Below are 24,156 nucleotides of genomic sequence, written 5' to 3'. Positions count from 1 at the left end.
TAAAATGACAGTACTTGAATTTGAAAACATGTTATCATGAATGGAATAGGTACTGAAAAACAGGAAGGCATGACATATTTACATGCATGATCAACAGGCTAAGCACATGACATTGCAACAGAGTAGATGCATTCCAGGACATTATATGCATGTTGTACCCATATCACAGGCCAAGTTAGAGCAATGACCTTGTGGGGTGAATAGGATTCATCATCTTTCTGCAAGTCTTCTGAAGAACTGCCTTTACATATTCCATCATATTGGGTATCATTGACGTCAAGTTTGTTGGCCGTTACATTGCTCCGTGAGGTTCTTGTGGATATATCAGTGTGTGCGATTATATCTGACATGCATGGAAGATAACTAGTAGTTATATTTATGTAATGAGTGCCTGTAGGAGACGACATAAATAGTAGTACTGGGGTTAACTAGTAGCAACAGGTCTCAAAAACTAAAGGGAGAACGCAAATGAAAGCTACATAATATGTATCATTGGTACTCGAGATTAACTAGATTGCACACAAAAGTATTAAAGAACAACATAGGTAATACTAGAAGTGGTATAATACTATAATCACCAACTTGTGGGATAGCATTGGCTGATGGATGATAACTATGGAACAATGTTACCCAAAGAACAAGTCTCTTAGCTGAACTATGGAACAACCTTAACTCCTAAACAAGACCCGTAAGAGATCAGCATGAATATACAGTGAAATGTGATAATCTATTTGTTGGGGAACGTAGTAATTTCAAAAAAAATTCCTACGTACACGCAAGATCATGGTGATGGCATAGCAACGAGAGGAGAGAGTGTTGTCCACGTACCCTCGTAGACCATAAGCGGAAGCGTTATGACAACGCGGTTGATGTAGTCGTACGTCTTCACGATCCGACTGATCCAAGTACCGAACGTACGGCACCTCCGAGTTCAGCACACGTTCAGCTCGATGACGATCCCCGGGCTCCGATCCAGCAAAGCTTCGGGGATGAGTTCCGTCAGCATGACGGCGTGGTGACGATGATGATGCTCTACCGGCGCAGGGCTTCGCCTAAACTCCGCGGCGATATGACCGAGGTGGAATATGGTGGAGGGGGCACCGCACACGGCTAAGGAACGATCCGTAGATCAACTTGTGTCTATGGGGTGCCCCCCGCCCCTGTATATAAAGGAGCCAGGGGGAGGAGGCGGCCGGCCAAGGAGGGCGCGCCAAGGGGGGAGTCCTACTCCCACCGGGAGTAGGACTCCCTTCTTTCCTAGTTGGAATAGGAGAAGGGGGGAAAGAGGGGAAGAAAAAGGGGGGGCGCCGCCCCCCTTCCCTTGTCCTATTCGGACTAGGAAGGGGAGGGGCGCGTGGCCCCCTCCTGCCTCCTTCCCTCTTCTCCCTCGAGGCCCATGTAGGCCCAATAACCCCCCGAGGGGGTTCCGGTAACCTCCCGGTACTCCGGTAAAATGCCGATTTCACCCGGAACGATTCCGATGTCCAAATATAGGCTTCCAATATATCGCTCTTTATGTCTCGACCATTTCGCGACTCCTTGTTACGTCCGTGATCACATCCGGGACTCCGAACAAACTTCGGTACATCAAAACTTATAAACTCGTAATAAAACTGTCATCGTAACGTTAAGCGTGCGGACCCTACGGGTTCGAGAACTATGTAGACATGACCTAGAACTATTCTCGGTCAATAACCAATAGCAGAACCTGGATGCCCATATTGGTTCCTACATATTCTATGAAGATCTTTATCGGTCAAACCGCATAACAACATACGTTGTTCCCTTTGTCATCGGTATGTTACTTGCCCGAGATTTGATCATCGGTATCCAATACCTAGTTCAATCTCGTTACCGGCAAGTCTCTTTACTCGTTCTGTAATGCATCATTCCGTAACCAACTCATTTGGTCACATTGCTTGCAAGGCTTATAAAGATGTGCATTACCGAGAGGGCCCAGAGATACCTCTCCGACAATCGGAGTGACAAAACCTAATCTCGAAATACGCCAACTCAACATGTACCTTCGGAGACACCTGTAGTACTCCTTTATAATCACCCAGTTACGTTGTGACGTTTGGTAGTACCCAAAGTGTTCCTCCGGTAAACGGGAGTTGCATATTTCTCATAGTTACAGGAACATGTATAAGTCATGAAGAAAGCAATAGCAATATACTAAACGATCAAGTGCTAGGCTAACGGAATGGGTCATGTCAATCACATCATTCTTCTAATGATGTGATCCCATTAATCAAATGACAACACATGTCTATGGTTAGGAAACATAACCATCTTTGATTAATGAGCTAGTCAAGTAGAGGCATACTAGTGACTATATGTTTGTCTATGTATTCACACATGTATCATGTTTCCGGTTAATACAATTCTAGCATTAATAATAAACATTTATCATGATATGAGGAAATAAATAATAACTTTATTATTGCCTCTAGGGCATATTTCCTTCACTATTTTCCATGCTTAGATGAATAAAAAATCCATAAATGTTGCACACAAGTAAGATAAGGGTACAACCTATCTGGTCGCCGTCCATAGGAGTGAGCATCATGTGCTGACTTGTCGATGGCCCTGCAGTTGTTGTGGCTGTCCATGTCGGGCACGCGCATTCAATGGAGGGAACTGTTCAGTGGGGACTATGGCTCCCTTGTGGTGTATGCTTCCCTTGTTGGAGCAGCTACGGTGAGAAGGAAGACGGTGTGGCTGAAGATGCAGAAAACGCATAATGTTAAGAATGAAACATATCTCTGATCTGAAGAAATACCCTAAGAGATCAACAATAAGGTACAAGAGTGGTCACACGTCTGTTGATTAAAGACTAAATTGGGGTCACACGATTTTATTTTATTTTGGTACTGTCCGGTCTACGCCGGAGGGCTTGATGGCCGTCTTGTGCCTCCGGGCTGACACTGTTCAGAATCTTCCCCGAAGTGCCAACGACCACCGGCAAAGTAGCCTGCCTTCACCGTCGGTGGACGCGGGTGAGGGAGTCCTGGACTAAGGGGTCCTCGTACAGCCGGACTATATACTGGGGCCGGACTGTTGGGCTATGAAGATACAAGATATAAGACTTCTTCCCGTGTCCTGATGGGACACTCCTTTGCGTGGAAGGCAAGCTTGGCGATTCGGATATGTAGATTCCTTTCTCTATAACCGACTTGGTGTAACCCTAGCCCCCTCTGGTGTCTATTTAAACCGAAGGGTTTAGTCCGTAGGACAACAATCATAATCTCATAGGCTAGACTTCTAGGGTTTAGCCATTATGATCTCGTGGTAGATCAACTCTTGTAATACTCATATTCATCAAGATCAATCAAGCAGGAAGTGGGGTATTACCTCTATAGAGAGGGCCTGAACCTGGGTGAACATTGTGTCCCCCGCCTCCTGTTAACATTAACCTTAGACGCACAGTTCGGGACCCCCTACCCGAGATCCGCCGGTTTTGACACCGACATTGGTGCTTTCATTGAGAGTTCCACTACGTCGTCATCAGAAGGCTTGATGGCTCCATCAATCATCTACAATAACGCAGTCTAGGGGGAGATTTTCCTTCCCAGATAGATTTTCGTATTCGGCGGCTTTGCACTGCGTGCCAAATCGCTTGGCCATCTGGAGCAGATCGACAGCTACGCCCCTGGCCATCAGGTCAGACTCGGAAGCCTGAATTTTGTGGCCGATATCCGCGAAGACTTGATCTTCGATGGATTCGAGCCCATGACGGCTGTCCCCTGCCACCACGATGAACATGACCTAGATCTGTCATTTGGCCGTGCTCAGGAGATAGCGCATGTGACCGCTCAGGCCCAAGATCCGGAGCAGACCGCGTTGTCCGAAGACGGGAGGCTTAACCCCGCCGTGGAAGTCGCAGACTCAGCGGTGCTCGCGCCGCACACAGACCCAACATCGAGCTGGGCTTGTGTTACCGGAACCGCGGACTCGTCTCCGGCCATGGGTTCCAGACCGTGTGCATCTGCGTCCATCAAACCTGATTGGGCGCCGATCTTGGAGTTCAGCTCCGCAGACATCTTCCAGCACTCACCTTTTGGCGACGTGTTAAACTCAGTAAAATCCCTCTCCTTGTCGGGGGACTCACGGCCGAACTATGCCCGACTCGAATGGGAAGTGGATGACGAAGAACTTTGTTTCCCACCCACCACCCACTTTATAGCCACTGTCGACGACTTAACCGACATGCTTGATTTCGACTCCGAAGACATCGACAGTATGGACGACGATGCCGGAGAGGAGCAGGAACCACCGCATACAGGGCCTTGGAAAGACACCTCCTCGTACAACATATACATGGTGGATACACCCAAAGAAAACAACGGCGACAATGAAAATCCAGTCAAGGATAAACCTCCTGAGATACAGCCCAAGCGTCGGCTTCAGCGACGCCGTTCTAAGCCACGCCGTAGTAAAATCAGCAACACCGTCACAGGAGAAAACAATACTCCGGAGGACGCCGAAGACAATGAAGACCCCGTTGAGCCAACCTCCAAACAGGACGAACGGGGAGATGGGCAAGCTATCCCTAATGAACAGGCCACGAATGAAGGCGCGGAGGACAGTAATTACCTTCCGGTCTCCAAGGCGAGGTGAGCCTCGGCGACGAAGACTTCATCGTGCCCAAGGAGCCCGCCGACCAGGAGTGCTTTAAGCACCGGCTAATAGCCACTACAAGGAGCCTGAAACAGAAGCAACAGTAGCTTCAAGATGATCAAGATCTGCTCAATGAAAGATGGACTGATGTCCTGGCAGCTGAAGAATACGGCCTCGAGCGCCCAACCAAAAGCTACCCAAAGCCCAAACTGTTACCACAGTTTGATGACGAGGCGATGGAGCCCGTCCTACCAAGGTACAATGCGGCTGACCAACCACCACCTGGCTGGGACAAAGCAGCACCTCGAGCTGAACACCATCCCGCATTACCTCGCCCAACAAATAGAAATACAACAGCTCAGGGATATACACATGACCTGCAGAATGACTTGGAAAACAGAGCAGGTCAGACAAGATCAATCTATGGATCACGGGGGCGTGCCCCGATGCACGACGATGGCCATCCAGCTGAACGTGACAAACATAACCACGTCTAGGCCGAAAACCACAAACAAACTCCATCCGAGCTATGTCACGACTTGGCCTGATATAGAGGCGCCGCACACCCCCTTTGCTTCACTGATGAAGTAATGGAACATGATTTCCCAGAAGGGTTTAAACCCGTGAACATCGAATCATATGATGGTACAACAGACCCTGCGATATGGATTGAGGACTTTCTTCTTCATATTCATATGGCCCGCGGTGATGATCTTCACGCCATCAAATACCTCCCGCTCAAACTCAAGGGACCAGGTAGGTACTGGTTGAACAGACTGCCCAAAAACTCCATTGGCAGCTGGGAGGACATGGAGGACGCCTTCCTCGACAACTTCCAAGGCACATATGTCCGAACTCCGGATGCTGATGACCTAAGTCACATAATCCAACAGCCCAGAGAGTCAGCCAGGAAATTCTGGACCAGGTTCTTAACTAAAAAGAACCAGATCATCGACTGTCCGGACACCGAAGCCCTAGCGGCCTTTAAGCACATCATCCGCGATGAATGGATGGCCAGACACCTCGGCGAGGAAAAACCGAAGTCCATGTCAGCCCTTACGGCACTCATGACCCGCTTCTGTGTGGGCAAAGATAGTTGGTAACCCGTAGCAACAATAATACAAGCGAACCTGGCACTTCTAAAGCCAAAAACAGCAATGGCAAGCCCCGACGCAATAGAAATAAGCGTCGAAACAACGGTGACAACACCAAAGACATGGCGGTCAACACCAGATTCAGTGGCTCTAAGTCCGGTCAGCGGAAGAAGCCATTTAAGAGAAACAATTCGGGCCTGTCCAGTTTGGACCGCATACTCGATCATCCATGCCAAATCCACGGCACTCGTGTTAAACCGGCCAATCATACCAACAGAGAATGTTGGGTTTTTAAACAGGCCGGCAAGTTAAACGTCGAGAACAAGCAGAAGGGGTCGCAAAGCGAGGATGATGACGAGGAACCCCGGCCACCGAACACAGGGGGACAGAAGAAGTTTCCTCCCCAAGTCAAAACGGTGAACATGATATACGGTACCCATGTCCCCAAGAGGGAACGCAAGCGCGCACTCAGGGACGTCTATGCGATGGAGCCAGTCGCCCCAAAGTACAACCCATGGTCGTCCTGTCCGATCACCTTCGATCGCAGGGACCACCCGACCAGTATCTGTCATGGCGGTTCAGCCGCACTGGTCCTTGACCCAATCATTGATGGATTCCACCTTATGCGAGTCCTCATGGACGGTGGCAGCAGCCTGAACTTGATCTATCAGGATACAGTGCGCAAAATGGGCATCGATCCCTCAAGGATCAAGCCCAACAAAACCACCTTTAAAGGTGTCATACCAGGTGTAGAGGCCTGCTGTACGGGCTCAATCACACTGGAAGTGGTCTTCGGATCCCGGATAATTTCCAAAGCGAAGATTTGATCTTCGACATCGTCCCCTTCTACAGTGGCTATCATGCACTGCTCAGACGAACCGCATTCGCTCGATTCAATGCGGTGCCGCACTACGCTTACCTCAAGCTCAAGATGCCTGGACCACGCAATGTTATAACACTCAATGGAAACATGGAACACTCTCTCCTTACTGAGGAGCACACCGTGGCCCTTGCAGCAGAAGTACAGAGCAGCCTTTTCAGGCATAACCGCAATTCAACAGTCAAGCTCCCGGACACCATCAAGAGAGTCCGGACTACTCTGCAGCAGGACAGTCCAGCTCGTCCAGACCTTGACTAGCAATTTGGCCTCCGTCCCAGTCCCAACAAGGCGGCGATGCTTGTGTCGCGCGTACATAACTACGCACTTAAAATACCATGGGCATGGACGGAGGCACAGCTAGACCGCGGTCCATAATGCGGCTACTCCTGGACCCGCATACCTTTTCTTTTTCTTTTTCTTTCAGGTTTTTCTCTTTCCGAGGATTTTTCTCATAACATGATCATCGGACCTATCAAGGGATGGATACACCAAGAATGCAAAAAGCTTTGATGTACGAGGGAACCCCCAGGTGGTCTTTGCTAACGATCATTTTACCTGCTTTACAAACCCGCACGCAGCTCGCCCTTGGTCATGGCATGTCAAATAGCCTTCTTTGCTTATCGCATTACTTGTACAATACGCCTTGACGTATTAATCAATTACAATGGAAAATATTTTGCGGCTCAATACTTGCGGTGTCAGCTTATTACTTGAGTTTTCCTTTTATTTATATTCTTATCTATTGCACCCATACACTCTGGTACGCCTTAATTCACCAGCGGCATCATCATACCCCATAACACAGCAATAGAGTCCGAACTCTTTTATAGTACAGTTCAGCACCCCAAAATATAGCATTATATGCATCGGCTCCAAATCATGTCTTTGGTCAATAGTTGGGTTGCCCAGCTCCTGTGCTTACTACCTTACGTCCCGCTATATCGGCTAGGGTAGTAAAGGGAGAACTACTGCGATTGTGTCCCGGTTCTTCCGCACGAGCACCTCAGTAGAGAAAGCCGAAAACTGACTGTCATGATGCGGTGAGAGCTGGTCAGCTGTTCGAGTGGTTTCAAATCCTTAGAGATTTTTTCCGCATTATGCGAGGAATCGGTTTTTATCTGATCAGGTGTTTACAACATCCCAAGTCCGGACTTCCGAACACTAGGGGCTATGCCTAAATTTTTGTTCTCAAACTCCTATGGCTAAGTGAGGGTGATAAATCCGTATAGTCCAATTGCCTTGTTCATTGCGCTAAACACCTCCTTTAAGGACCAAACTCTAGAGTAAAGAGTGTTTAGATTTATCCCGAACATGCCCATACTACCTACATGGGGGCAGAAGCCGATGACTGGCCAACTCTCAGATTTAACAAAACGGCTGCACAGGAGGTAAAATTTTAAATAACATACATTATATTACATAACAGATCTGTTTCATATTATAGGACAAGATAGCATGAGTGCGTTCATGGGAATATGATATCCTTAGCACATTGCTCCGCCAGAAGCGGGATCCCTCCAGGACACTGTCAAAATACAGTTGGGGTCGGCGGTGCTCCTTGCCCTCAGGCGGCCCCTCGGTCATCAGCTTCGTGGCGTCCATCTTCGCCCAGTGCATCTTGGCGCGGGCAAAGGCCATTCGCGTGCCTTCGATACAAACCAACCGCTTTATGGCTTCAAGCCTAGGGCAGGCGCTGACAAGCCGCTTCATGAGTCCAAAGTAGCTGCTGGGAATGGCTTCGGAAGGCCATAGCCGGATTATCAAATCCTTCATGGCTAGTTTGGCCGCCCTATGTAGCTCGACCAGCTGTTTCAGATGATCGCTAAAGGGCACTAGATGTTCGGGTCCAAGGTATTACAACCTGAACAGCTTCTCCGTTGAGCTCCCCTCTTCAGCTTGATAGAATTCCGCAGCATCTGACACGCTGCGCGGCAGATCCACAAACGCCCCTGGAGAGCTCCAAATCCGGGTAAGTAAAAGGAACCTTTCCTTCACATATCTGCTCTGCATAATGAAGGCCTTACTCGCCGTGATCTTCTTGGCCGCCTGGATTTCCTGGAGGGTGCCCTGGGCTTTGGCCTGGGCATCTTGTGCGCTCTGGCAGGCCTTGGTAAGTTTGGACTCTTGCTCCTTAAATTCGCGCTCCAAGGACTCACACTTCTTGACGGTGTCCTGGAGCTCTTGTTGAACCTCACGGACCCGGGCCTCCTGCTTCTCGTGCGTGGCCCGTTCTTTGGCCGCTTTGTCCTCGGCCTCAGCCAGCGCCTTCTTGAGGGCCGCTACTTCGGTAGTTGCCCCTAATAAAGTTCATGACACTTTAGTCAGCACGAATCATTCATCCTTCCTAAATATACACACATGTTACTACATACCTTTGCTTTCCTCCAACTGTTTCTTCACGCGGCCGAGCTCTTTCGCCGTCCGCTCCAGATTCTGCTTCAGTCCAGAGACTTCTGCAGTGTGAGCGGTCGCTGTCGGTGTCAAAACCGGCGGATCTCGGGTAGGGGGTCCCGAACTATGTGTCTAAGGCTAATGGTAACATGAGGCAGGGGACACGATGTTTTACCCAGGTTCAGGCCCTCTCGATGGAGGTAATACCCTACTTCCTGCTTGATTGATCTTGATGATATGAGTATTACAAGAGTTGATCTACCATGAGATCGTAGAGGCTGAACCCTAGAAGCTAGCCTATGATTATGATTGTTGTTGTCCTATGGACTAAACCCTTTGGTTTATATAGACACCAGAGGGGGCTAGGGTTACACAGAGTCGGTTATAGAGAAGGAAATCTACATGTCCGAATATCCAAGCTTGCCTTCCACGCAAAGGAGAGTCCCATCCAGACACGGGACGAAGTCTTCATTCTTGTATCTTCATAGTCCAACAGTCCGGCCAAAGTATATAGTCTGGCTGTCCAGGACCCCTTAATCCAGGACTCCCTCAGTAGCCCCTGAACCAGGATTCATTGATGATGAGTCCGGCGCGCAGATTGTCTTCGGCATTGCAAGGTGGGTTCTTCTCCAAATCCTTCAGATCATTGTTGTAACGAGCAGTGTCCGGCTCCTCATCAGTGTCGCACTCCTCGGCTTCTGTGCTTTAATAACTGCTGTTTCCACGTGTCGAGCGAATGCGAGAAGTCAAGGCATTTTTACATTTGCCACCCCAACCCTGCGAGTAAATCATCTATAAAGGAGACGGGGATTCTCAGATCCAAATCACACCATCTCCTCCCAGCGAGCATTCATCAGAGTGCGCCCGAACAAATCCATACCACCATGGCCGGTCGTCACGGTTCCTCCTCTCGCTCCCGTAGCACTAGGCCAGGCGATTGGGAGAGATGTTCTGTTCCCCACAACCGACTAGTAGAGTTGCAGACCAAGGGGTTTCTCCCACCTGCATACATGGTCCCCGTCCGAGCTGGACTAGCCACTTATAATGGCGGGGAGCAAGCGGAGAGCTTTCCAAACCCATCCAAGGGAGAGCGGGTATGCTTCGTCCCCTACTTGCTTAGGGGGCTCGGATTTCCAATCCATCCTTTCCTCCGCGGGCTCCTGGAGTTCTACGGCCTCCAGCTGCATAACTTCACCCCGGCCTCCATACTGCACATCACAGGCTATGTTGCCTTCTGCGAGCTTTTTCTAGGCTGTGAAGCTCATTTCGAGCTGTGGAAGAGGCTATTCTGCCTCGTACCCCGTGATAACCCACAAGTGTAGGGGATCGCAACAGCTTTCGAGGGTAAATTATTCAACCCAAATTTATTGATTCGACACAAGGGGAGCCAAAGAATATTCTTGAGTATTAGTAGTTGAGTTGTCAATTCAACCACACCTCGATAACTTAATATCTGCAACAAAGTGTTTAGTAGCAAAAGTGGTATGATAATAAAGGTAACGGTGGCAAAAGTAAAGATAATAGTTTTGGGGTTTTTGTAGTAGTTGTAACGGTAGCAACGGAAAAGTAAATAACCAAAGAACAATATATGAAAAGCTCGTAGGCAATGGATCAGTGATGGATAATTATGCCAGATGCGATCCCTCATGTAATAGCTATATCATAGGGTGATACAAAACTAGCTCTAGTTCATCAATGTAATGTAGGCATGTATTCCGTAAATAGTCATACATGCTTATGGAAAAGAACTTGCATGACATCTTTTGTCCTACCCTCCCGTGGCAGCGGGGTCCTAGCAGAAACTAAGGGATATTAAGGCCTCCTTTTAATAGAGAACCGGAACAAAGCATTACCACATAGTGAATACATGAACTCCTCAAACTACGGTCATCACCGAGAAGTATCCCGATTATTATCACTTCGGGGTTGTCGAATCATAACACATAATAGGTGACTATAGACTTGCAAGATAGGATCAAGAACACACATATATTCATGAAAACATAATAGGTTCTGATCTGAAATCATGGCACTCGGGCCCTAGTGACAAGCATTAAGCGTAGCAAAGTCATAGCAACATCAATCTCAGAACATAGTGGATACTAGGGATCAAACCCTAACAAAACTAACTTGATTACATGGTAAATCTCATCCAACCCATCACCGTCCAGCAAGCCTGCGATGGAATTACTCATGCACGGCGGTGAGCATCATGAAATTGGTGATGGAGGATGGTTGATGATGACGACGGTGATGAATCCCCCTCTCCGGAGCCCCGAACGGACACCAGATCAGCCCTCCCGAGAGAGATTAGGGCTTGGCGGCGGCTCTGTGTCGTAAAACGCGATGAAACTTTCTCTCTGATTTTTTTCTCCCCGAACGTGAATATATGGAGTTGGATATGAAGTCGGTGGAGGTCCAGGGGGCCCACAAGATAGGGGGGCACGCCCTATAGGGGGGGGCCTATCTCATGGACAGGGTGTGGGCCCACTGGTGTACTTCTTTCGCCCAATTATTCTTATTAATTCCAAAAGGTGCCTCCGTGGATTTTTCAGGGCATTCCGAGAACTTTTCTTTTCTACACATAAAACAACATCATGGCAGTTCTGCTGAAAACAGCGTCAGTCCGGGTTAGTTTCATTCAAATCATGCAAGTTAGAGTCCAAAACAAGGGCAAAAGTGTTTGGAAAAGTAGATATGTTGGAGACGTATCAACTCGCCCAAGCTTAAACCTTTGCTTGTCCTCAAGAAATTCAGTTGATAAACTGAAAGTGATAAAGAAAAACTTTTACAAACTCTGTTTGCTCTTGTTGTTGTAAACATGAAAATCCAGCATTCAAGTTTCAGCAAATATTATGAACTAACCATACTCACAATAACACTTAGGTCTCACAATTACTCATATCAATAGCATAATCAGCTAGCGAGCCATAATAATAAAACTTGGATGACAACACTTTCTCAAAACAATCATAACATGATATAACAAAATGGTATCTCGCTAGCCCTTTCTGAGACCGCAAAACATAAATGCAAAGCACCTTTAAAGATCAAGGACTGACTAAACATTGTAATTCATGGTAAAAGAGATCCAGTCAAGTCATACCCAATATAAACCAATAGAAATGAATGCAAATGACAGTGTGCTCTCCAGCGGGTGCTTTTTAATAAGAAGGGTGATGACTCAACATAAAATTAAATAGATAGGCCCTTCGCAGAGGGAAGCAGGGATTTGTAGAGGTGCCAGAGCTCGTTTTTAAGATAGAGAATGAATAACATTTTGAGCGGTATACTTTCACTGTCAACGCAACAACTATGAGATGGTTGTATCTTCCATACTACATGCATTATAGGCAGTTCCCAAACAGAATGGTAAAGGTTTATACTCCCCCAACCACCAACAAGCATCAATACATGGCTTGCTCGAAACAACGAGTGCCTCCAACTAACAACAGCCCTGGGGGAGTTTTGTTTAATTATTTTGGTTTGCTTTGATCTTTTTGGATCATGGGACTGGGCATCCCGGTTACCGGCCCTTTCTTGTGAATGAGGAGCGGAGTCCACTCCTCGTGAGAATAACCCACCTAGCATGGAACATATAGGCAGCCCTAGTTGTAACATGAGCTGCTCGAGCATACAAAACAGAATTTCATTTGAAGGTTTGGAGTTTGGCCCATACAAATTTACTTGGAAGGGCAAGTAAATACCGCATATAGGAAGGTATAGTGGACTCATATGGAACAACTTTGGGGTTTAAGGAGTTTGGATGCACAAGCAGCATTCCCGCTTAGTACAGGTGAAGGCTAGCAAAAGACTGGGAAGCGACCAACTGAGAGAGCGACAACAATCATAAACATGCATTAAAATTAATTCACACCGAATACAAGCATGAGTAGGATATAATCCACCATGAACATAAATATCATGAAGGCTATGTTGATTTGTTTCAACTACATGCGTGAACATGTGCCAAGTCGAGTCACTCAATACATTCAAAGGAGGATACCATCCCATCATACCACATCATAATCATTCTAATAGCATGTTGGCACGCAAGGTAAACCATTATAACTCATAGCTAATCAAGCATGGCACAAGCAACTATAATCTCTAAATGTCGTTGCAAATATGTTTACCTCATAACAGGCTGACTCAGAAACAATGAACTCATCATATTTACAAAAACAAGAGAGGTCGAGTTCATACCAGCTTTTCTCATCTCAATAAATCCATCATATATCGTCATTATTGCCTTTCACTCGCACGACCGAACGATGTGTATAATAATAAGAGTGCACGTGCATTGGACTAAGCTGGAATCTACAAGCATTCAACTCAAGATAGAAGACAACTAATATGGGCTCTAAGTTAAATAAACAATCGTGCATATGAGAGCCACTAAACATTTTCTATATGGTCTTCTCGACCCCCAAAGGAAAGAAAAGAAAATAAAACTATTCACACGGGAAAACTCCCAACAAGTAAGAAGAAGAAGAAGAAATAATTTTTGGGTTGTCATTTTAATTTCTACTACAAGCATGGAAATTAAACTAACTAATTTTTTTGGTTTTTCTTAAAGTTTATCAAACACACAAGAAGAAAACTAGAAAAAGAAATTTAAACTAGCATGGATAATACAATGAAAGAGTATGAGCACCGACGACTAGTGTGTGAACATGAATGTAAAGTCGGTGAGAAATACGTACTCTCCCAAGCTTAGGCTTTTGGCCTAAGTTGGTCTAGTACCAAGGACCGCCGCTACTCTCCCCGGTGTACTGGGAAGTGTAATCTGGATACCACTGGCTGGTCATCTCCGGATCCCACTGGACAGATGATGCACGATAAGGGTCTAGTTCAGGTTCCAGCTCAGGTTCAGGTTCTGGAGTAAAAGCTCGGGCTCGATGATTGTTCACCGCCTCCGGCGTGACAAGAAAATTTTCTGCAAGCAAATCAAACAACAAAGGCGCAGGCAAAATAATAATCTCAACGTGTTTTTATTAAATCTAAGTTTATACAAGAGCATCTTCTCTTCGTTGTCAACAATAAACTTGTGTGCTACCATGCTCTTGTAATCTAAAATGTGAGGAGGCAATTTTGTCTCCTCTTTCTCATGGTGCCTAATGGGTATCTGAAAATGTCTAGCAAGATGTGCAGTATAGATACCTCCAAATATGGGGCCTTTTGTACGATTAAGGGCTAGCCGTTTAGCAACGACGGCACCCATACTAAAACTATTGTCCCCAAGCAAGGCATGTTGAAGAATGATAATATCAGGAACACTAAAGCTTCCACTATTTCCACGACCAATCAAGCATCTACTAGCAAATATGGCAAAGTAGCATAAAACAGGAAAGTGTATGCTAGAGATTTCTGCCTCAAAACCCTTCTTTGGTTCTTCTATAGCTATAGTGTTAACAAAGCCATCCACATCTTTACGATGGGGTTCCTCTAATTCTCCCTCATAAGGTATCCTACACACCGTGCAAAAATTATGTAAAGACATTTATTTGAATTCATCATATAAGTGAAATGATACTGAGGGCGGCGACTTCTTAGGATAAAAATAAAAGTTTTGCACGAAAGTATTGGTGAGTAAGAGATACTGATCGATCGGGTCGTTCATGAAACCGGTGAGGCCTGCAGTCTCGATTAAAGAATAAAAATCTTCATGAATTCCAGCTTCTTTCAAGAAATCATCGCATGGCCATTCACATGACTGTACTTCCGCTAAGCGAGGAAGATTATACTTGGCTTTTTTCCTTCTCTTTGGCTTGTTTTTCCTGAGAGCCTTGGCTAGAAGAGCCCCTCAACAGTTTCCTTAACATTTTCTGCAAAATTCTGAAATTTTAGTAACTTCAAAATAAAAGTAAGTAAAACTAAACAAGATTGGTAGCAACTACTCCTACAAGTGCCTAGAGCCTATATCATGCATTAGAATTGCTTGGGACCTCATAAATTCAACATGCAAGCTCAAAAACATGGTCACCTATGGAGAAAAAATTTGCAATGAATAAAGCACTAGAACAAAAACTAACCAATGGAGGAGTCACATACCAAGTAACAATCTCCCAAAGCAGTTTTGTAAATGGAGCTTTGAGCAAGGAGATCGAAAGTCGCAGCAAAATGAGCTAGAACTCGTGCTTGAGCTGGATGGGGATTTTTTTTGGGTAGAAGATGAAGTGTGTGGGTGCTGGCATAAGTGGAGGGGGTCACCAGGGGCCCACGAGACAGGGGGCGCGCCTAGGTGGGGTGGGCGCGTCCTCCTCTCTCGTGGCCTGGTGCTTGCCCCTCCTGCAGTGATTTCAGTGCCTAAAATCCTCAAATATTCCATAAAAATCATACTAAATTTGCAGGGCATTTGGAGCACTTTTATTTTCGGGATATTTTTTAATGCATAGATAATTCAGAAAACAGACAGATAGTACTATTTTTGCTTTATTAAATTTAAATAACAGAAAGTAAAAAGTGGGTGCAGAAGGTTGTGCCTTCTAGTTTCATCCATCTCGTGATCATCAAAATGAATCCACTAACAAGGTTGATCAAGTCTTGTTAACAAACTCATTCCGAATAACACGGAACTGGAGAAATCTCGAATAACACTAAGTTACCTCAACGGGGATATGAAAATCCCCAACAATAAGAATATCATACTTTTTCTTGACAGTAGGGAGAGGAAATGCAAAACCTCCAATAATAATAGTTGGAACTTTTCCAATAGAATTGATGCTATGAACTTGAGATTGTTTCCTTGGAAAGTGTACCGTATGCTCATTACCATTAACATGAAAAGTGACATTGCCTTTGTTGCAATCAATAACAGCCCCTGCAGTATTAAGAAAAGGTCTACCAAGGATAATAGACATACTATCGTCCTCAGGAATATCAAGAATAACAAAGTCCGTTAAGATAGTGACATTTGCAACCACAACAGGCACATCTTCACAAATACCAATAGGTATAGCAGTTGATTTATCAGCCATTTGCAAGGATATTTAAGTAGGTGTCAACATATTCAATTCAAGTCTACGATATAAGAGAGAGGCATAACACTAACACCGGCTCCAAGATCACATAAAGCAGTTCTAACATAATTTCTTTTAATGGAGCATGGTATAGTTGGCACACCCAGATCTCCAAGTTTCTTTGGTATTCCACCCATAAAAGTGTAATTAGCAAGCATGGTGGAAATTTCAGCTTCCGATATCTCTCTTTAGTTTGTGATGATATCCTTCATATACTTAGCATAAGGATTTACTTTAAGCATATCAGTTAAGCGCATACATAAGAAAATAGGTCTAATCATTTCAGCAAAGCGCTCAAAATCCTCATCATCCTTTGACATGGATGGTTTAGGAAGAAAGGGCATGGGTTTCTGAACCCATGGTTCTCTTTCTCTACCGTGCTTCCTAGCAACAAAATCTCTCTTATCATAACGTTGATTCTTTGATTGTGGGTTATCAAGATCAACAGCAGGTTCAATCTCTGCATCATTGTTTTTACTAGGTTGAGCATCAACATGAACATTATCATTAATGTTATCACTAGGTTCATGTTCATCACCTGATTGTGTTTCAGCATCAGAAATAGAAATATCATTGGGATTCTCATGTGTGTCTACAGTAGGTTCACTAGAAGCATGCAAAGTTCTATCATTTTTCTTTTTCTTCTTTTTAGAAGAACTAGGTGCCTCTAAATTATTTCTCTGAGAATCTTGCTCAATTCTCTTAGGGTGGCCTTCAGGATACAAAGGTTCCTGAGTCATTCTACCAGTTCTAGTAGCCACTCTAATAGTAAAGTCATTTTTATTATTTAATTCCTCAAGCAAATCATTTTGAGCTTTAAGTACTTGCCCAGCTTGAGTAGCAACCATAGAAGTATATTTGCTAATGAGTTGGAGTTCACCTTTAACTCTAGCCATATTATCGCTCACGCGTCCTATCTCGAAAGCATTAATCTTTAACTCTCTACCGACATAAGCATTAAAACTTTCTTCTCTAGCCATAAAGTCATCAAATTCATCTAAGCATGGGCTATGAAATTTAGTAGAGGGGATTTCAACTTTATCATATCTATAGAGAGAATTTACCTTTACTACCTGTGTCGGGTTATCAAGACAATGTGGTTCTTCGACAGGCGGTATATTAAGACCATGTATTTCTTCAATAGGAGGTAAATTCTTAACATCTTCAGCTTTAATACCTTTTTCTTTCATTGATTTCTTTGCCTCTTGCATATCTTCAGGACTGAGAAATAAAACACCTCTCTTCTTCGGAGTGGGTTTAGGAATAGGCTCAGGAGTTGGCTCAATTGGTTCAGGAATTGCTTCAGGAATTGGCTCAGGAAGAGTACAATTATTTTCATTAGTCAACATATTATTCAATAATATTTCAGCTTCGTCGACTGTTCTTTCCCTGAAAACACAACCAGCACAACTATCCAAGTAGTCCTTGGAAGCATCGGTTAGTCCATTATAAAAGATATCAAGTATTTCATTTTTCTTGAGAGGATGATCAGGCAAAGCATTAAGTAACCGGATAAGCCTCCCCCAAGCTTGTGAGAGACTCTCTTCTTTAGTTTGCACAAAATTATATATTTCCTGCAAGGCAGCTTGTTTCTTATGAACAGGGAAATATTTAGCAGAGAAGTAATAAATCATATCCTGGGGACTACGCACAAAACCAGGAGCAAGAGAATTATACCAAGTCTTAGCATCACCCTTTAACAAGAACGAAAATATCTTAAGAATATAATAATAGCGAGACTTCCCATCATTAGTAAACGGGGTAGCTATATCATTCAACTTGGTAAGATGTGCCACAAGAGTTTCAGATTCAAGGCCATAAAAAGGATCAGATTCAACTAAAGTAATAATCTCAGGATTAACAGAGAATTCATAATCCTTATCAGTAACACAGATAGGTCAAGTAGCAAAAGCAGGGTCAGGTTTCATTCTAGCATTAAGAGACTGCTGCTTCCATTTAGCTAATAATTTCTTAAGATCATATCTATCATTGCAAGCAAAGATAGCTCTAGCAGCTTCTTTATTCATAACATAACCCTCAGGAACAACAGGTAATTCATAATCATTGGGGGAACCTTCATCATCACTATCATCAATAGTAGCATCTTCAATAATTTCATTCCCCCTAACTCTAGCAAGTTGTTCATCAAGAAATTCACCTAATGGCAAAGTAGTATCACGCACAGAAGTAGTTTCATCATGCATAGTAGAAGTGGCATCATCAATAACATGCGACATATCAGAATTCATAGTAGTGCAGGTTTAGGTGTCGCAAGCTTATTAATAATAGAAGGAGAATCTACTGTAGAGCTAGATGGCAGTTCCTTACCTCCCCTCGTAGTTGAGGGTAAAATCTTGGTTCTATCGTCTTTCAAGTTCTTCATAGTGATCAATAGATATAAATCCCAAGTGGCTCAGAAAATAGAGCTATGCTCCCCGGCAACGGCGCCAGAAATTAGTCTTGATAACCCACAAGTGTAGGGGATCGCAACAGCTTTCGAGGGTAAAGTATTCAACCCAATTGATTCGACACAAGGGGAGCCAAAGAATATTCTTGAGTATTAGCAGTTGAGTTGTCAATTCAACCACACCTGGATAACTTAGTATCTACATCAAAGTGTTTAGTAGCAAAAGTGGTATGATAATAAAGGTAACGGTGGCAAAAGTAAAGATAATAGTTTTTGGGTTTTTGTAGTAGTTGTAACAGTAGCAACGGAAAAGTAAATAAGCGAAGAACAATATATGAAAAGCTCGTAGGCAATGGATCAGTGATGGATAATTATGCCGGATGCAATTCCTCATGTAATAGCTATAACATAGGGTGATACAGAACTAGCTCCAGTTCATCAATGTAATGTAGGCATGTATTCTGTAAATAGTCATACGTGCTTATGGAAAAGAACTTGCATGACATCTTTTGTCCTACCCTCCCGTGGCAGCGGGGTCCTAGCGGAAACTATGGGATATTAAGGCCTCCTTTTAATAGAGAACCGAAACAAAGCATTAGCACATAGTGAATACATGAACTCCTCAAACTACGGTCATCACCGAGAAGTATCCCGATTATTGTCACTTCGGGGTTGTCGGGTCATAACACATAATAGGTGACTATAGACTTGCAAGATAGGATCAAGAACACACATATATTCATGAAAACATAATAGGTTCAGATCTGAAATCATGGCACTCGGTCCCTAGTGACAAGCATTAAGCATAGCAAAGTCATAGCAACATCAATCTCAGAACATAGTGGATACTAGGGATCAAACCCTAACAAAACTAACTTGATTACATGGTAAATCTCATCCAACCCATCACCGTCCAGCAAGCCTGTGATGGAATTATTCACGCATGGCGGTGAGCATCATGAAATTGGTGATGGAGGATGGTTGATGATGACAATGGCGATGAATCCCCCTCTCCGGAGCCCCGAACGGACTCCAGATCAGCCCTACCGAGAGATATTAGGGCTTGGCAGCGGCTCCGTGTCGTAAAACGCGATGAAACTTTCTCTCTGATTTTTTTCTCCCCGAACGTGAATATATGGAGTTGGAGTTGAGGTCGGTGGAGGTCCAGGGGGCCCACGAGATAGGGGGCGCGCCCCCTGTCTCGTGGACAGGGTGTGGGCCCCCTGGTGTACTTCTTTCGCCCAATAATTCTTACTAATTCCAAAAAGTGCCTCCGTGGATTTTCAGGGCATTCCGAGAACTTTTCTTTTCTACACGTAAAACAACATCATGGCAGTTCTGCTGAAAACAGTGTCAGTCCGGGTTAGTTTCATTCAAATCGTGCAAGTTAGAGTCCAAAACAAGGGCAAAAGTGTTTGGAAAAGTAGACATGTTGGAGACGTATCACCCCGTACTCCGGAGGGGTCGGTATATCAAGTGGGCGGAGCCAAAATATGGCGCATCACTGAGACCGGATATCTATCCGGCACCCCGAAGAAGACATCCGAGGACTAGCCCTCGGAATGGTTCTACATGGAGGACGTCCCTCTATCGGACCCTGTTCGTAAGGGTCTTCCCGAGTTTGTGAATGCCCCATTTTAGAAACGCTACACAGCTGGCGCCCCAGGAGCCCCCAGGCGGAAGATAACAGAGAGATCCTTTTCCTGATGGACAGGATAAATACGTTGGCCAAATCAGGACTGGCAATTATTGAAGTCATGTCCATATGTATAATGCAGGGAGTGCAGCCACTTCAATATCGGGGAAAACCCATTTGGCACTTCAATGGAGAATACGATGCCACCCGCTGCGGCCGTAAAGGTCCGAACTCTCCCGCCACTCTGGCAAAGATACTGTTCGATTTGTACAAAGGAGAAGAGGAGGAGTTCATCCATATCAAGCCACGGGATGGATTCTCCATGTACAACCCCCCAAGCTGGGTGAGTCGCTATCTTTTATTCCCATCTTTCCCACATTTTTAGCACAGATGTTTTAATTCGTCAATTCATAGCAGGAACTGCGAAGGGCTATGAAGGATGTTCACAGCCCATCTCCACAGCCAGAGGACCCTAACCGAGCTCTCGACCCCGGACTCGAAGAAGATCCGGACACGTTTGTGGAGCTTGTTGACAGGACATTTTACCAGTTGAGCTGCGACGGTGTGATGGTGGCCATCATAGCCGACTATCCTGGCCTACTCCCTGTATCCCAGGTAAGTAAAGCAGGAGTCCCAACTTCCGAAAAGGATTCCCTCTTTACACTTCACCCACCGCACATGTATTGCGTCTTACAGGGAAGGCCATCGGGGCGCCAAGCTAAACCCGCAGTGACTCGCCAACAAGGGGCACCAAAGTCGGGTAGGCTTAAAAGGAAGGCGGTCAGGACCAAGACGCCGGTGCAAAGGTATGTTTAAAACCTGCCATGAATTTATCATTGTTAAAATATAACGATGTCCACTGCCTTCTGACAGAAAGAGCGCTCGCCGGACTGTATCCGGCGAGCCTGCCGGTCACGCTTCCACCAGCCGGACTCCGAGGCCGGACTCAAGGGCGGAGGTCAACACGGACGATCCTCCTACAGAGGATGCGGATAGATTTTCTGCTACAAACTCCAAAGTGGAGAGCGCCATAAATCCTAGGCGTCGACGGGTCGCACTACGCGACCCTAATTTCTCTGAAGAGGCGTTCAATGCCTTCAACTCAGGGGACGCGTACATCCGGGCTGCTCAAGGTGGCCTAGCCAGGGCCAGGGACCAGTACGTAAAGGATATACGGGTAAGAAAATTTCATAAGTATGTATATCAGTAGCCCCTGAGACTTGAAACAGTTGGCACAACTGATTTAAGGATCCTCGTGTGCATAGGCTCTGACAGAGAAGAATACCCAGCTATCCAAAGAGCTGGAGGAGTGCAAGGCCCAACTACGGGCCACAATCGCCGTGATGGAGGAGTCTACGAAGGCCACTGGTAATGTTTGCGTTAAATGAGAATAATGTCATGGTATGTACCAGTTAAGTATTCGGCATGAATGTGATTCTAATAATAGAATCTGCAGACAATCCCAGAGGCAATCCGGAGATCGTACCAGAGGATGAGCAACATGTTCGGCGACAGCTAAAGGCTAGCCAGTGTGTGCTTACAAAGGTAATAAAGGAGAAAAATACTCTCCAGGACGCGAACGTCCGACTGGACGTTGAATTAAAGGATGTTTGGGCCCAGCTTGCTGACTCCGTAAAGGAGAATAAGAGGCTTCTATGCGGCATATTCAGTAAGTGCTCTGACGAACCAATATGAAGTTTGGCGAAGAATCGTGCTAACAGAATTATGTCTGTAGGCATGCTGACCGGTCGTCCCGAAGAAGAGATGCCCGGATCTGTCGGCGATCTTCTGTCGGAGCTCTCACAACTGCACGAACAAGTTCGGCAGGTGATGCAGGGCATTGCCCAAGTCTTGTGGCCATCCGCCTCCCTGCCAGGAGGCATGGGAGAGATTATGGAGATGCTCCAGGGAGCGCGGCAACGCTTCCGATTATGGAAGATATTGCCCTACCGACAAGGAGCAAGGGAAGACTGGGCCATGGTGAAGACGCGATACACCAAGGCTTACCCGAACCACATGGCCGAGGTCGGACCTGTAGGGTCAGATGGGAAGGAGATCCCTGTACATCTGGTGTATGACCAGGTAGCATTAGCCGCTAAGTATTCCCAACAGGACTGTAGGCTAGACAACCTGTTGGATGGTATAAAAGAAGAATTTAGTCAGTCTAAGTGACATTGTACTTCGAAGGACACATTTTGCCCCTTGCCGGATTGTAAATCATTTGTCTTGGCTGGCCTTTTCGCTTCAACCTCTGGACCCGACAGTCCGGAGTGTATCCGAATACCCGCTCGGTTACGTGAAAACCGGGGCACGCGTAGAAACAAGGCGTAGGGATCATAAGTGCTTGAACAGACAAGTACCCAACTAGTTATGTTATATTACATGGGTAGTAAGAAACATCTTCCAGGGAGAATAGTTCTGTTAAGGGTTCCTTACCCTGGGTGTGCATGTGTTGAAGTGCATGTCCAAACAGCGAAAATTTACACCGGATATAAGCATCTGGGGGCATGTTTTGTAATAGTTAAAATACATCTTTTGTTCACCGACCGAATATTCCCTTAAGAACGCTAGCTTTCGGCTTCACCCAGTCTGAGGTACACATCCGGCTGACCCAGCAGTAATAATCGCAGAGGTGTTCCCCTTATGCCCTAGCCAAATTAACGGGAACGTAGGGCATAAACACAAGAGCTAGGCAACCCAGCTTGGCCAAAACTTAAGTCATATCGATGCATATAGTGGTGAAAAAAGGGTCACATACAGAAAAGTGACGCATATGTGGTGGGCATAAAGCCCAGAAGACAATTAAGCTTCTATGTAAGAAGCCCCCAAGTATATTGAGCGTGCATAGCGCGGCCAGAGTGTGCGGTCAAAGCGTACTTGAAGCTTTTAAGGCTATAAATGTAAAAGGGAGAGAGAGAGGATATAATTTAAAAAGGGAGACGGAGGTAAGGAGACAAACACGGAGTTCGGCGCTAGGCATAGAATCTTTGGAGTCTGGCCGCGTTCCATGGGTTTGGCTCGAGTCGATTGTTTGATGCATCGCACAGACGGTACATACCTACAGTGAAAACTTTGTCAATGATGAAGGGGCCATCCCACTTGGGCTTGAGCTTGTCCTTTTTTCTTCTCTGGTAGGCGTAGAACGAGTTCGCCAATGTTATATGTTTTGGCCCGCACTTCTCTACTTTGATACCTTTGAGCCTGCTATTGATAGGATGCGGAACGGGCCTTCACGATGTCACGCTCCTCCTCCAAGGCATCTAAGCTATCCTGTCGATCCAACTCGGCTTCTCTCTCTTCATACATGCGCACTCTAGGTGAATCATGGATGATATCGCAAGGTAGCACTGCCTCTGCGCCGTACACCATAAAAACGGTGTGTATCCGGTTGTGCGATTTGGCGTGGTCCGCATCCCCCATAATACGGAGTCAAGCTCCTCGACCCAGTGCGTATCTGATTCCTTCAAGGATCGCACTAGTCTGGGTTTAACGCCGCTCATAATAAGACCGTTCGCTCGTTCGACTTGACCATTCATTTGGGGGTGATAGACGGAGGCGTAATCAAGTTTTATGCCCATTTTGCTGCACCAGGTTTTCACCTCATCGGCTGTAAAGTTTGAGCCTTTATCGGTGTGATGCTGTGGGGGACACCGTAGCGGTGTACGACCCCGGATATAAAGTCTATCACTGGTCCGGATTCAGCCGTTTTAACTGGTTTGGCTTCTATCCATTTGGTGAATTTATCGACCATGACCAACAAATATTTCTTCTTATGGCTTCCTCCTTTAAGGGGTCCAACCATATGGAGCCCCCAGACCGCAAAGGGCCAAGTTATGGGGATTGTTTGGAGGGCAGTGGGCGGCATATGGCTTTGATTAGCAAAAGGCTGGCAACCGACGCAGCGTTGGACAAGGTCTTGTGTGTCTGCCCGGGTTGTCGGACAGTAGAAACCTGTACGAAAGGCCTTGCTTACGAGCGCCCGAGCTGCGGCATGGTGGCCGCCGAGTCCGGCATGGATTTCCGCCAAGAGCTGTCGCCCTTCCTCTTCAGAGATGCACCTTTGGAGCACTCCGGTTGTGCTTTTCTTATAAAGCTCTCCCTCGTGG

This window comes from Triticum dicoccoides, chromosome 6B (genome assembly GCF_002162155.2).
Source record: "Triticum dicoccoides isolate Atlit2015 ecotype Zavitan chromosome 6B, WEW_v2.0, whole genome shotgun sequence".
NCBI lineage: Eukaryota > Viridiplantae > Streptophyta > Magnoliopsida > Poales > Poaceae > Triticum > Triticum dicoccoides.
This window is presented reverse-complemented; position numbering follows the sequence as displayed.